Raw genomic sequence first — 12,161 nt, 5'->3', positions numbered from 1 at the left:
GTATACCCTTATGAATAATTTAATAACACTAAATGGGACTAATTGTGCAAGTGATGTATATGTGCTTTCAATTTCTTCGTGACATTTTTTCCAATATTGCAGATGTGGCTGAACCAAAGGCATGCTGTGCTGCTTGTTGCAGTTCACCGTTGGTTTTGTAGCAACATGCAGCAATCTTCCTCTTGAGAATACCTCTCAAGTTGTCCAGTTTCGTGAGGTCAGGCTACATGGAGGCGAGGCCATGGAAGTGGTGTTGAAGATGTTGGGGAGTTATATCCAGTCCAGCATCTAGGGCATACATGGGCACAATTTTCGGTTACGTGAGGCACTCGATTTGAAATAGTTTGTTTACTAGGAGAGGAGACTGCAGAGTAGGATGGGAAATATAAACTGCTGTGACCTGCGTCACCTTATCGTAATTGCTAAGGCGGTCAGTGGCGAATTATTAGGAAAGCGCTTGGTTAACGTGAGAGACTTGAAAATTTTATTCAATTTGGCAAATTAATTCGGCAGCTTTAATCATAAACCTCTTTACTATTTCTCTGTAATTGAATTGATTTAAATCACAGGCGAGAAATTGCGTAACTAGCCAATAATATTCCATCACGTTGTCTACGTTTATTTTCTTGAATATTCTGGCTTTTCTCAAGATTACTTAATAGATTTGCATGTTCTCGATCGAAAATAATTTAAGAAAATCATTAATTTCTTTTGGAAATATACGTACAAACAACATTTAATTCCTCGTACCTTTTAATGCAGCGTGTTTAAGGTATAATGTCGTATTTAGTATACTGTGCAAATGTTAAGATCATAAATTTTCTTCGGAATAATACGAAAAAATAACATTTAATTTGTCTTACCTTCTAATTCAGCATGTTCTTTATGACATAAGGAGTAATGTCGTTGTATATTAAATTTATTAATGCCTAATAGGATTTTCGAGCATAACATACATCGCATGTTCTCCCCTTCTAAACAGCAAAAAAACTCTTCCCATTTCTCATGAAATAATAGTTTTCTAATGCGTACACACTGCTTTGATAATGCCATTATGCCACCACTGATATTGCTTATGAAACTGATATAGAACCTGCCCACGCCTAGGAGCTACGTGAGGGAGGAACGGGGACTGTGAAGATGTCACTCTGAGTGATAAACTCTGTGAAGGCCAGTGAGGCACGATGCCCATGTATGATCTAGGGAATTTCTCATTTAACAGGTCACGAATGCAAAGAACAAAGAGTGCTGTTATCTATGCCGTTCATTAGTTCTGTCTATTCTAATTATGGGATTAGCCAAGTTGTCAACATTCGTGAATGCAATACAGCATTGCCAGCTTCATAAAAAAATTCTGTCCAAACAGGTAGTACATGTCATGCTTGCCTAGATCATTAATTCATGTGGGTTGTGTTCAATTTCTGGAGTGAAGTAAGAATTTTCTTTGGGCCAAAAGAACACCTTTCTCCTTTGCATGCTGTGGTGTATGACACATTGAACTTAATGGTTGATCTTGATATGACAAATATTGTCAGAAGAGACATGCTTCAAGATGCCTGTTGGCTTTTCTGCCGGTTCGTTGAAGGTTGGATGATACAGTCTCGCAGATAAATTCTTTGTGATTGAACATTGTGGATCATGGAATATGAAGCCCAGCTGATCGTTTGCAGACTTCACTGGGTAGTGTTCAGTGACAGAAGCACATATCAAAGTTCTTCTTTCTTTCTCTTTTCTGTTGGTCTATCTTCCTTTTCCAGGAAAGCAGTGTCCTTTTCGTTGGTGCGGCCTCTTAAACTGTTGCAAAAATTTTTCTTGCACATTGTTCTGTGTATCCACTCAATAGAAAGTAGTCTGCTATTTTAACAATGAAGTGCATGAAAACAAGGTCATATGCTCATGATTGTCCCTTCCATACAAACATTATAAAGAGTGATGATTTCTATAGAACTAACACATTTCTTTTTCAAAACGAATGATGCTAGCCACAATTTGTTACATGCCTCAAATTGAAGTATCTTTGGGAGATTATTAAATTCTATAGCAAATGTTGAAAATTCTTTATTTATTCGGCTGGAATTTCACAGTTTCTAATGCCAGGTTAAGGAGTTTTGATTCCCTGTCAGGAGATGTGCAGATGTTTATTCTTTATTCCTCATTGTTGGCAGCTGTTTTCGACATTTTGTTTTACTCACTGAAAATGCAGTACACATTAAATGAACGGCTTTTCCTTGTGAAGCAATACTGGATTACGAATTCAATTACAGCTACTCAAAGGGCATACCAGAGAGAATTTGGTGTTCATAATCCTCCCAAAGAAACACAATACTGAGACTGGTAAACAAATTGGAAACAACTGGATCTCTAAAAGAATAATAATTTTGATGACAAATATACAGAATAAAGAATAAACATCTGCGCATCTCATGACAGGAAATCAAAACTCCTTAATTTGGCATTAGAAACTGTGAATTTCCAGCCGAATAAATAATTTTCAACATATGCTATGGAGGTTAATAATCTCCAAATATACTATAAATTTGAGGTATAGAACAAATTGTGGTAAGCATCATTCGTTTTGAAATGAAGAAAGAAAGAAATGTATTGTATATAAATTACTCTGTAGATTTAAAAGTTTAAAGGGATATGTGAACATCACCAAGGAAATTGTAAAAGCTTATGATAGAATATGAAGAGTGCAGAAGAATAAGGTGATAAGTCCAAAATGATCTATTTTTTTTGTTTTAGATGTCATGTAATAGCTCAGGTAGTGTAGATATGTGTAGTTTTTACCTTACAAAATAACCTCATTATAACCCAAAGACAATAGGATATAGGTCTTGGAACTTTTAACTTTGTCTTCTGTAAAAACAGTAAAACTGATTCAGCAGGTTCTCCCCCCCCCCCCCCTTCACTCTTCATATTATAAGGATATATGGGCTTCCATGGACGTATTTTATATTACACAAGGGGGGGGGAGGTTGTGTGTGTTTTTTTTTCTGCCCAGTTGAAACAGCAGATATCTTTGTCAAGTTGTAAAGTGTTAAAGATGTGAACCCTGCAAGGTGATGTTACCCTATACTGGCAAGGAGTAGTGGAATTCACCTGCTACACTACATATGTGATAACGAAGTGGTAAGTTAAAAATATAACCAGATTAGAGTGTTTTGATATGACAATGAAGCCATTTACTCTCGTGTGCTTCATTATTTTTTTATATAAATATTCTAATGTACAGTGTAGTGAAAATGTCTACTCAGTTTTAATTTGTATAGTATTTGTTTAGATTAAATAGATGATTAATCATTCTAGACTTGGGTAGAATTGTAGTTTTTAAAATTAACTGATGCCAAGAAATTATTTTCAAAGGAATAATGCATGAAATTTAATTTCATAATTGCTTACAGGTTTCATTTATAATCTGGTAAAAAAAGCTGAAAAGTTTAATTTCACATAGCCACACGTTTAATTTTATTTTTTCTCGTAGATTTCTGCAGCCAAGAAATCCCACCTTTCTCAACGTGAAATATAGTTTACCCAGCTGACACTGGCAAAACAAGAACTAAATGCTGACATCCCTTGACAGTTGGAGTCAACATTACTCAAGAACTTCTGTGAAGCAGTATATCACTGGACTTGCGGAAATTGGGGATGATTTTGGCGACTTGCTGTACCTTGATCTCATTTGATGAAACTTCTGTTTCACTTGGGTGATATGTAATTTGTTTAAATTATTGCAAAAAATGAATGAAAATTTGCAAAGTATTTTGTATCTTGTTAATTCAGAATTAAAACTATTACATCTTAGTGGTGTTTGTGCTTGTAACTGCATGCTTCAGTAGCTAGACCATCCTACACATCCTCTTCTTTCACCATTGACTTGCAGATTTCAGAAATGAAAGTGGACCAGATCAAGATGACATCACAAGTAGAAATTTGCAATAAGAGCAGCTGTTAAATGCAAACTGTCACAAAGCCCCCAGAATAGTGACTGGTAACGTGTAGTTATAGATGGAATGTTTTAAATATTTGTGAGAGCATGCACACTATGGGGTTGCTGAGATTGGTACTCTATAAATCACAAATTATAATTATCCTAACTTCAAAAAATACAAATGATTTGTTATTCATTTTTATTGAAATTTGTAAATAACTTCAAACTGTTTTGTTCATAGTTCCTGTTTCTTAGGTGAAGTGTACAAATTTTTAGACTTACAATTTATACAACTATGACCACACTGATGAACAGTATAAGAAAAAGTAAGAAGGAAAATAGGGATAAAAGTGAAGAGAGAATATGTTATTGGTCTTGGAAAATACATTAATTTGCAAACAAAATTATAATGTAACACAGGAAGTGGGAATGAAGATAAAATACAAAACCTTGATATCACTTGTCAGTTTAATAATTCTTTGATTTTAATACCACAATTAAAACATCCTGAAGATAGGAAATATATAATTTATAAGGACTCATAATTGAAAAGAAAATGAATTACTGTATAGATACGAGTCTTTAAAATAATGGTCAGGGAATGCACATTAAAATGGAGAGAAACACAGTTAAACTTCATTATAGCGAGAGTTCGTGGTATTAAAAAAAATGCTAGTAGTTTAGGAGTTCAGAAATGTGCTGTTAATTCTATTGAAGATTCTTCACATTTAGAATGACCGCAAGCAAAGTTAGCAGGGTTGGCAAGGTAATTTATGTGGCATAGAAAAGTTCTTTACACCTGCGTATATTAATATAAACTCTAATTTTACAGTATTACATTTTGAACATTAATTTTATTATGTATTTTCAACAAGCAATCGTGATTATAGGCCCACCAACTTACTACTGATTGAAGATGAGGTCACTCAGGAAGGTCCTGCTGCCATCACTACAAACTTGTGGAACGAGCTCAATAGTTAGGACTCTTGCTGTCGATAATTAACTTGGCTGACCTATATCTAAAGATTGTTTATACAGCCACATATACTCCTGCCGCGCTTTATCAGTTAGTGGGTATGAAAGCATGACATGTGAAAACGAAGAACAGAAGTGCTACTTTAGTCTTGCCACACTATAGGACATGACTGCGAGTTGAAAAAATATCAGTGGACGACAGTTGGTAACTTTGAGATTGGTACAATGGGCATTGACAAAGCTTGTATTATTGCCGCACTCTTATGAGTGACAGGCGACTTCATATCAAAGAAAATCGCCGTGAAGTTTATTGTGGTAGTTTTTTGGATTTGTTGCTGCAGTAAGTGGCTTTGTTCGTATAAGACCACATTGTCAGTACTGCCCATCTCTATTTCCTCGCGTCTCTTCATGAATATTTCGAGTGTGCAGATCCATACTTTTTAGCCACTTCAATCTGCTTCAATCCTCTATCCAAATCACTAAATGCAATTACTTTAGTCTCCTGCCATCATTAACAACTAACGCTCGAATGTGAAAGGTGCCAGTAGCAGGAACTATAAAAGCAAATCCTGTTAAAGTCATACGCCTTTGAAGCAGGCAAGGCTCTTTTGTAATATTCTTTATACAGAATTTCAAGATCAGTCAACAAACATATGAAAGAGAGTAGACGAAATAATAGGAAAACATCTTAAAGAGGGCGAAACTAAGAAAGTAAAATATTGAACATGAAAGCTAAGTGAATAATTTTTTTTTTTTTTTTTTATTCTACTGGGGTTTCTCCAAAATTTAACCATCACCATAATGATGCATGAAACATTATTGAAAGTATATTAAATATGCTAGGACCGGTAAAATGTGTTGTAACAGGGTTTATCATTATATTGGATCTCGTACAGAAGTTCAACTGTACCTGTTATATTCATATGCATCATTTCTCAATAAACTGACTTGTAGATTCTGAATATAATTCATCCAATAGTTGTGTCTGCTTGCCGCAAAAGTCTCAAAATGAATTTCTACAGCATCATAGTACTTACTACACTAATGGGGAAGTACAGTGTAAAGAAAGATAAACCTAAATACTGCACTAGTCCATCATTGTGGAATGACTGTCTGACAATGAAATGAGTAGGCCCTGGGTTCGAATCCTGGTTGGGGTTTTTTTTTTCAGTTTTCCCTCAACCAACTGAAGCAGAATTGCCGGCTAACTTTCGGCGTTGGACCTTGGACTCATTTCGCCATAATTAATTCACATATCATCATCCATACCATAGTACAGTTCACAGTGCAGCGTGCTGTATTTGTACAAGTGCGTGGCTGTTTGGCTACCCAATCATTCACAGAATGGGAGTAGTAAGCACAATAAGCCTTCGGGCCCTCTGTACAATAGGGGGAAAAAAAACAACGCTACATTGCATAGAAAAAAATTCTCCCCCCCAAGTAGTAAAGCAAGGTTTCTGAAAACAGTTTACATTTTTGAGTACATGACTTTTCACAAAGCTATAAACTATAACAATAAAGACATTAGACAAATAGGGCCTATGTTTAAAATACTGTAGTTTCTCGAATACCCGGCGCACCTTTTCTGCCGAAATAATGTATGACAAATAAAAAAAAAAAAAATAGTTGTGCGGTTTATTCGAAATTAGGTTGGCAACATTGCTCGATTTTCCTCCCGCGCAATTCCTAAGTTGGTAGCGCATGCCATTATCTTACCGCGCGGGCATTTCAATTCCTAACATTGTTAAAATGGCGTACATGTCGGAATCAAGTTCAAGTGTGATAACTGATAATTGTATAGTTTGTGCATCTTATATTTTCAATGGATTCGTGATGCATGGGTACGCATATAGTTCCCTCTTGTTGAAAAGAGCTTCAAGAAGTGTAGCACCTCCAATCAACTAGACGGAACAGCACGATTGTGTATGGAGAAGTGAGAGTGACAATGATGACGACGAAAACAGCGCAGAATGAAGAAGTTCATAGTGATAACAGGTACTATATTTATTGTAACAAACCACCCAGTATCATACAAAATAAAGGTAGTTAATTTGCAGACGCGTGCTATGAATATTGCAAGATATCGTGTGTACGGGCGACTTAGCAAGACAACTGACTTGCATGCAGTGCATATGCATAGAATGAGTTTGATTTGAAATGCGTCCTGTTCCAGGATAAAATTTATTGTCAACTGAACTGTATTTGTATTTAATTATTTTCAATTTGTCGTGAATACATTTATTGAAAGTTTAATTTTTATATATCGTCGCTGCGCTTCCAAAATCCGTTACGTGTTTTTAAAAAGATTTAGCAGGAGAAAGAAAAAAGCATTGTCACTTTTAATACCCTTAATATTCAAAGCTACTTTCGGTATAATTGCATCACTTATCATGTAATGATTGAAATTATTTATTATACCGAAAGTAGCTCTGAAAGTTAAGGGGCGTATGAGTGACAATGTCTTTGTCTTTCTCCTGAGAAAAGAAAAAAAATGGCGGATTTTGGAGACGCAGCGACGATATATTTTTTTTCCCCCTTTCAAAAGTGAGGTGCGCGGCTTATTGGAAGGCGCGAGGTGTTCGAGAAAATACGGTAAATAGAAACAAAAATAAAATACAAGCTACTGAAGAACACTTTAGTTTCTGATTGCACTAAGCATATTTCTGTATCATAGAACCCAACACGCGATGATTTTTCGCTTTATAACACTATTTCATTAATGTCTTCGTTTGCAGTTTTCTTAAGGTTCTCGTTTTATTTTCCCCTTAGCACAGTGTTTCTACACAGCTTCAGAATGTCCGTTGTCTTCTTTAGAACCTCGTAGCCTACACTTGATTTTTACCAAAATTGAATACCTTCATAGCTACCTGGATAGCTCAGTCTGCAGATGCATTTGCCTTCTGATCCAGAGCTGCGCTCGGGTGGGGTTCGATTCCCACTTGGGCTGATTACCTGGTTCAATTTTTTCCGAGGTTTCCCCCCAACCGTAAGACGAATGTCAGGTAATCTATGGCGAATCCTCGGCCTTATCTCGCCAAATACAGGGTTGGGCAGATAAAACCGGCCTGTGTTATGACATTGATTTGTACTAATGATTTGAAACAAACTTCAAATGGAATGAAAATAAAATGCATTTACCTTCATAATAAATAAATAAATGTTGGAAGTGCCCTTCATCTGCATCTAGACACTTCTGTGCACGTTTTAACAGGTTCATGAAAACACGTGTCAATTCCTCATAGGTGATACTGCGGATGCAATTCCTGAATGCTGCTTTTCGCTGGTACTGAGCGAAGCAGATATTTGTCTCTGAATAATCGTTGTGTTTCCTTAATAGAGCTGATCTGTACGTAGATCTCCACAATGAATATTCGCTCTGGTATTGAATAAGTCATGCTTATTTAAAGAACAACTCTTTACATGTGTTTAGAACGTCTGACTTTTAAACAGCAACCAGAAGAGGTTATAAGCAACAATGGCGCAACAACAATGACACAAAACACACGGAAGATACAGTATAACCAACATAATTACATTTTCAAGAAAAAAGAAAGAAAAGAAATCAATACTCTACATAATTTATTTTCCAAATCATATGACATGAGATGGGGCCGGTTTTATCTGCCCAACCCTATACCATCTCGCTATCACAAACTACATCAACGCTAATAACCTAGTAGTTGATACAGCGTCGTTAAATAATCATCTAAAAAACACCTTCATGATCTGCTTAACAGACAGTTTATCTCATTCACATGAACCATTTTTACTCTCGTGTTAAGATCAAACACAACTCTTGCCTTTGAAGACAGTGATAACTGCCAGACTAAAGGCTTAGAGCCCTTATTAAGTATAATTTCTGGAAGGGGAAAACAATTGCATTTCAATAAAAGTAGTCATGGATGAATACTGCAGGTAGTGCTTGCTGTTAAATAATCTAGTGGGAATTCTAAAGGTGACTGGCCATTCATTAGCACGGGAACTGGGAAGAACAGAGATACATAACAATCAAGAGACAATTACATTACAAAATTCTGTAAGCAAAGCAACAAAAGAACTACGAAGGAGAAAGGAAATGTACCTGGCTTCACATTTTAACTCCTCTTAGAATTTATCGAAAGAGTTAGGATAGCAGGTACCTGCTTGAACTTGTAGGCGATTATTGTATAATCAACTGCAAAATTTTGCAAGTGAGATGAATTATGCCTGAATACAATTGAATCGGTCGGAGCTAAAAGGAATTAAGTCACTTTTGACAACCTTTCAGGAGAAGCAAAAAATATTCCTCTAATAACACAAATATTATATTTTTATGTTATAGAAGACAAAAGAATATTTAAAAGTCTGACTTAGTTCCTTCTTCCACCGTTCGATGCGCATGACATCAGTTGTTCAAATTGTTGCATAACCCAAAACTTCATATTTTGACTTAATTCCTTTTAGCTCCGACCGATTCAATTGTTTATTTGTGGTAACAAGGAATATCCAACAATGAGACACGACTGATCACCAATTCATGAATACTGATACTATTGATAAGTTCAAGTATATGCTGCAACTAAATTTCTGTAGAATGTAGCCTAAAAGGTGCTTAAAATTTTTATGAATGATACACTTTGGAACATTGGAAATTTTCCTTATAAAGACTTACCGGTATTTTGATTTCTCTTTTCGCATTAGAAAGTTTCCATTTAATCCAGAGAATTTTACATGTTTTTCAACCCTAAATCATGGGGCCAAAATTTATTTCCATTTGAGACAAATTCCCGTTTAATGAAGGGTCCATTTAAGGCAGGTTTTACTATAAGTTAAAAAAAGTAATAAATAATTTTTTATTGTGAATACTATTCAATCAATCAATTAAAGCATATTATGGAGCATGTCGACTCCATGTCGATTTCACAAAACGCTTCCACTCTGTTCTGCCTTTTGCTAGTTCCTCCCAGTTGGTAATTCCCATTTCCATCCATTCCTTCTGAATTTCACCTTTCCATCTTCCAACTATGCAAAAAACGTATTGTTAGAATATTTCACAAAATAAGCCTTGGAAAATACAAATTAATGGTTTATGAAAACAAAGTGTTCAGGAAAATTTTTGGTTCAATTTTTGACCCACTTGAAAATAGTGGAAAATTCAACAGTGATATTCACAAACTTTTATAATCAACCGTCATTTTTAACAAGAGCCAGAACAGGTCACATTGTCACTCAATTGTACCTACACCGATTTCACATTTCTGACACTCCTACTTGTCTGTGGTGTAATAATCATGATGATCTGGAACAGATTTCTTCATCTATAAACCACAAAAGAAGTAAATTAAAATCATCAGTACCAGTTGCAGAAGACACAGCCCTGCAGTATATATTGACTACACCCCACCTCTGGCTACTAGCAACAGGCATCTATAATGAATACTGATCAAAATACCCCTCATTTCTCATGAAAAACAACAACTGAATAGACTATAGTGGACTTTATGTTGTCAGCAAACGGCTGGATACATTAAGAAGATTGATTGATAATCAACCGTCAATTTTAGATGTAATACGGACCAGAAGATCAAATTGGGCAGGATATGTTATATGTATAGATGACTCCAGCAGCGCAAAACGAATATATATGAATACCTTTAACAACACAAGGGCACTGGGAAGACCTCGAAGTAGATTATGAAGGCTATTAGGAAAAAAAACAATGCATTAGGAATTGGCATCATCTGTTATCTCTCGCTGTAATGAAGTTCTTATTTTAAATCATACTTGTTCTGTTACAGTTCAGTTGTGCCTAATAGTGCATTGAAAAGCTGATGTGATTGCAGTAACAGTCTTACTAATAAACTGTGTATAGTTTTTATACTAGACTTATGCAGAGTTGAGACAGAAAACTTTACTAACAAACCATACAGAAGCGATGGACGTATAAACAGCCTGTAATTATACAATGGGAATTGCTTTGCAGTAGTTATATACACGAAACCCCTTGTTTAAGCGTTGTATATAGAGAAAAAATGGCTGTCCCTCTAACAGCTGTTCGTATCGACTGTCATTTTATGATGATGGTTGCCTAGTAACCAAAGACGATCAAACCAAAGAGCACAGAATAATTAGAATAATATTAATGTAGCTTGTACTCTTTGACCAAAATATAGTATGGTAATTGATTAGAGCCAGTTGTACTATCGTTACATTAGTGAGTCATATTAACATTAATGTTACCAAACAATTATCACTTAAACAGAGTTAAAAAAACTTGCATTGCTCATAGTAAATACTGTAAGTACTTGCTTTCTTGAAGAAATTGTAATTGACAGTTAATATATATTATTAGTAGGCTATAGGCTACACTTTTTGAAGATCTAGTGAATGAGGTTTCTCGCAAGATAAAATTCATAGAAATGATGTCTTACTGCTACCACCACCAATATTTATGGTGACCAGATTTTCAGACATTTAAACTTCATACCAAAGCAGTAAGTTAACCAGTTTTAATATAATACAAATTTTCAAATAAGTTATGTAGACTAACAGCTGTCTGCTGCAACTACAACGAAGGAAATATCGGTAAAGTATCAATAATAAAACATATAATACATTTTGTTATGGAGAGGTGTAAATTGATATTATGGTCAGAGCTTCTGGCTATAGTTCATGAGGTCCCAGGTTCGATTCCCGGTTAGAGCACAGGAATTTTTCCTGTGTTCGTCCATGGTCTGGAATTTAGGTTAAGTTTAGATTTAAGACCTCTCCTGGCACCACATTATCATAATCAGCCTATCACATCATTGGGGTAATGTAACTCCGCCTTCCAGGCGCCCCAACCTCAGAAGTGGGTTATAACTAAGCCACGGCCAGGAGAGAAGACCAAAAATGTCGAAAGACAACCTGGTGGCATTGGATAAAAAAAAAAAAAAAACTATTGATACTTAACACGCCACACTAGAGCGCTCTGCCGGATGCAATAGAGAATCTCAGATATTCTATTATCTTTCGTAACGAAGTCATGACGAAACTATGACGTAGCTGTGTAACAGTTATACTGTTATACACGATGTATGTAGTGATTATTAGTAAGGAATTTACACAAGACGTATAAACGAGCTACTCATTGTATAAGTATAAGACAGTTAAACGTCTGTATATAGAGTTTTTATTAGTAAGACTGTAACTGTATAAGCAACGAGGAAAATTATTTAAACCCTCTTGTATTTCTTTCACTGCAAACCCATGAATGAATATATCTGCATATGTGCAG

This window comes from Periplaneta americana, chromosome 14 (genome assembly GCF_040183065.1).
Source record: "Periplaneta americana isolate PAMFEO1 chromosome 14, P.americana_PAMFEO1_priV1, whole genome shotgun sequence".
Taxonomy (NCBI): Eukaryota; Metazoa; Arthropoda; class Insecta; order Blattodea; family Blattidae; genus Periplaneta; species Periplaneta americana.
The sequence above is the reverse complement of the archived record's forward strand: the minus strand, read 5'-3'. Positions refer to the sequence as shown.